Source organism: Galeopterus variegatus, unplaced genomic scaffold (assembly GCF_000696425.1).
Source record: "Galeopterus variegatus unplaced genomic scaffold, G_variegatus-3.0.2 Scaffold6816, whole genome shotgun sequence".
Classification (NCBI taxonomy): domain Eukaryota; kingdom Metazoa; phylum Chordata; class Mammalia; order Dermoptera; family Cynocephalidae; genus Galeopterus; species Galeopterus variegatus.
Window position 1 is genome coordinate 32,779 of NW_007732927.1, and position 4,114 is coordinate 36,892.

The window sequence follows — 4,114 nt, forward strand, 5'->3', positions numbered from 1 at the left end:
TGTCTTCAAATTTAGCCTTTACCTTGAGTATATGTTTATTCAAGAATACATTCAATAAATATTTGTTAGATGGAACAAATGAATAAATGAATTAATGAATGAAAGTTACAGTATAGAACTGTTGTACTAATGTTTCGAGATGATGAAACAAATTTGGAACTGAATACCAAAAACTTTTTCTGCACCAAATGGCACTCCAAAGCATGAAATTATTTCTTCAAACCATTATTTCAAAAAGAGACAATGTTGCATTCTGTCTGTAATATTCATGTCAAATTTCCTTTAATCATTCCATTGAGACAGTCCTAGTATCCACATACTCCAGTTGAGGAGACAGAGACAAAGAGAGGCGTGAGAAAAAGGGCAGATAAAGCTAGAATCCTGGTTTTGATTCCCTCCCAAGAGTTTAATCCACTCCCCCACATTCCAATTTACAGTAAAATGAAATTGGCACATTAACCTGAAAGGAAAAAGAAAGAAAGAAAAAATGACCAAATTCATCCAGTGAATTCAGGCATATCCAATGAAATAATAGTAAGTTTATGCATATCTGAAAAAGAATTTGGCTCTGTAATAACAAAATTAACTTATACGTAGTGTGAATAAAGGCAAGTAAGGAATAATCTGGAAGTGCTTGAGAGTGCAATTAAAATAGACAATTGGTTTGCACTCATTGGAAAGTGGCTTTTACAAAGGGATACTGATGAGCAAACATTAAAAATAGAATTTTCACTCTTCCTGCTTCATCAAAGAGCCTTCTGTTTTCTACAGAAATGCCATAAAATGGTGGGGATCTTTAAGTACATGGAGGAATATAACAAATTTGCAATTATTGGGTCAGGATATGTGAGTGAGGCAAAAAATACAGCTTAGCAGGAAATTTTTATTTTACTCAAGAAATTCTTAGTCATTTACTATAGTTATTAAGAAGACTCTGAAACTGTCAGTCCTGGTTTTGACAAAATGAACTGTATTCCAAGTGCCCTCAAGTCAAAATCTGTTATGAAAGACAAGCCAGAAATAGATCGGATAACATAAAAAAAGTAAGATGAATGAAACTAAAAAATGAGATATCAATGAAGTATAATATATGGGAAATGGCAGTAGTACTTAAGGGCAAGAAGAAAAAGTAAAATGGTAAAGCAAGAAGAAAATGAATAGGGACAGGATACAAAACACATACACAAATTATTACGAAGCAGATTTACTCTAGGCACTTTCCTATTTTCATTGGATCTTAGGGCATTTACATTAGTCTCTGTATTACCATGTTTCTATAAATATATTTGAACCTTCATGTACTTAGAGTGCCATAATCTGTGTTTTAAAACACAGAAACAGAGAAAGTATAATTTACTGATTAATGACTAACAGAATTTCCAGTGTCATGGTCTACCCAGAACACCACATTTTTAAGAGAATGAAGCTTCTTCCACTTTTAAGATTTGATACATTTTCTTACAAACCATTTAATGCATCCCCAAATTTTCATTCAGAATATCATGATGATTCATTTATACTTACCCATCTTTCATGCTGTTGATTAAAAATTAACCAATTTTAAGTATTAGAACTCTGCCTAAAATTTACTCTACTTCTAAACAGATATTCATATAATGCTGATATTTCCTTTAATAAGATTACTGAGAGCTCATATAAAATTTGTGAAACTTAATCAATTACTCTCCATAGTTCATAGTATATTATTAATAATCCACACTTTACCAATTAAAATTGATAACACAGACAACTTGTGCAACTAATTTAATCAAAACACCTACTTATTTCATTTGGATAAAGGAAAAAGAAATATCTGCCTGAATTAGACTTCATTTTACATGACAGACTAATGGGTTCTCAAAGAGCAATACAAAATCAACTCTATCCAGCAGAAAGCAAGTTTCAATAACCAGAAGAACATTTCAAACTAGAAGTGATACAGGAGTTATTTATTTAAATTTGTTAAACCAGTACCTCTAGGATGTGATGCAGTAGGGAATGGAAGGAAAAGGAGGAACATATCGTATTGTATTGTAATTAGTTTCAACAAGTGTTTTTTTAGTGATATTGCTAAGGTATTGTATTGGAAATCATCCTGTAGGATTATTATATTGTTAATTCTTCTCTTCATTTGCTGTATATCCTACCATGACCACCAAAATATTTAGAGTATTTGCAGATTTGAAAGTTAAGATTGCTGTGTTTTTAAGAAGATAATTGATATTCTCATGTATTAAACATCAAAGATATGAAATCTACAAAATTAAAAAACAGTGCAATTTAAAAAAATTAAAATGTCTTAATAATTTTAGAATACATGTGATAGGACTGCCTAAATATTGAAATGATCACATTTGTAAAAAAAACTTAATCAGAATGAGAAGAGTTTAAGTTTGAAACAAATTATGAATTTTTTAAAGCAAGTCACCTTTCTGCTCTTTAATATGACTGTCATAGTAGCTGATCTGACAATGTACAGTGGGGTGGCTGATGATAGCAATGCATTTATTGTAGCAGCAGAGTATGTCTGTCATAAAATGAGTCATATAATTAATAGCCATATTTCTACATATGCCCAAAGCACTTAATGATTTTAGGTATAGATTATCAGAATTGTTAATCGTTTTATCTTATAAAAAATTTATTTCTATGCTATTACATTGGTACCTAATTGACATATAAACCAAGGAAAGAGGTCCTCCTTCAGTAGAAACAGTTAGGTTTGTTTGGGAATAAAGTTAAATACACTTTTTAGTTCCTCATTATTATTAGTCTGAAGTACTGTTAAGTAAAAAAATAAAGATCTTTGCTTTTTGTAAGAACATGTTTTATGTATGATTGAAGTTTTTACAACACTCGAAAAAAGCCATCAGATGTTAGATTTAAAAATAAAATCAAAAGCATTTTCTGACATAGCACACATGAAAAATTGGAAATTCCAATATCTTCAATAGAAGTTGTAGAAAGTGTATGTCTCCTTGGAATTTGGCAGCCACTTAACACAGCAGAAAATAAGGTATTATACTGTAAACAAAAGAGTACAGTAAAGGACAGTTGCAAATTTACATAAGAATAGTTCATAAACATTTTGGTCTTTCCATAACAGTTTTTATATAAAATGAATAAAAAAACCTTTAGACAGCTGTCAACACTCTAGTTTGACCACTTTTCACTTATATGCACACAGACATTTATATAGCAATATATTGATGCACCATTACATGGATATTAAACTACGATTACTGCTTGTAATTGAGATGTGCATTATCCAATCAACATTATCCATAGTTGAAATACTTTTACATAATGTATTCTTGCCATGTTGTATCTAGAAAAACATGAAAATATAACTTTACAGTATTTCAATTATTTACATTAATTCAAGCTTGACAGAGAAAAATTGAGAAGCTACAATTTTTAGAAGAGTAGGCCCAGAGGTACAATAAATAGCATCGATTGTATATAGTCATCTTTTTTTCATTTTTAAAATCTCATTTTAAGTACAATACGGAAACAATTAGTCTGCAATTTGGTCATTCTAGCATTTAATATTAAAACTTAAAATGCACCTCCAACATTCCTGATGAGGAGAAGTGCATTAAAATATGTTGTATTATCTTGGAACTTGTGATTAGGGACAGCTAAATTTAGTGAAGAATATTGTGATATCACATGCTACCATGTTCAATGCAAGTGGTTACTGTTAACCCTACATTTTTCCTTCCCTTTGGTGAAATATAATAAATAAGAATATTTTAAAAGCTCTTTGTAAAATACCAACACTACTCAAAGACTTATTTGCAGAAGTAACTAGAATACAAATATTAAAAATAAAAACTGCATGTTAATAATTATTGAAAACCCTAAATTGATTTAATTTTGGAAGCTTTAATGGAAATAAAAAGTATTTTATGAAGGAAAATATAGATCCTTTAAATTTATTAACGAGGGAAATATAAGCTCTTTAGTCAAAAGTTACAGAAATTTGTGATATTTTATCCATACTGAGCATATTAAAATAGCCATACCACCTGAGGAAAAATATAAAAGCAATATGTTAGGGTTGTTGTTATTGATGACACTCGGAAGAAACTATATTGTAGGTGACCCAAAG

The 4,114-nt window shown here is 30.0% G+C and overlaps 1 protein-coding gene across 1 annotated transcript in view; it reads right to left on the reverse strand.

Moving 5' to 3' along the window:
- Positions 1–2,805: 2,805 nt before the first annotated feature.
- GRIA2 (glutamate receptor, ionotropic, AMPA 2) overlaps positions 2,806–4,114 on the reverse strand; it is a 78,176-nt gene continuing 76,867 nt past the window's right edge. The window contains exon 15 of the mRNA XM_008591302.1: positions 2,806–4,114. This exon is cut by the window's right edge and continues 1,316 nt beyond it. The gene's annotated coding sequence lies outside the window, so the exon portion shown is untranslated.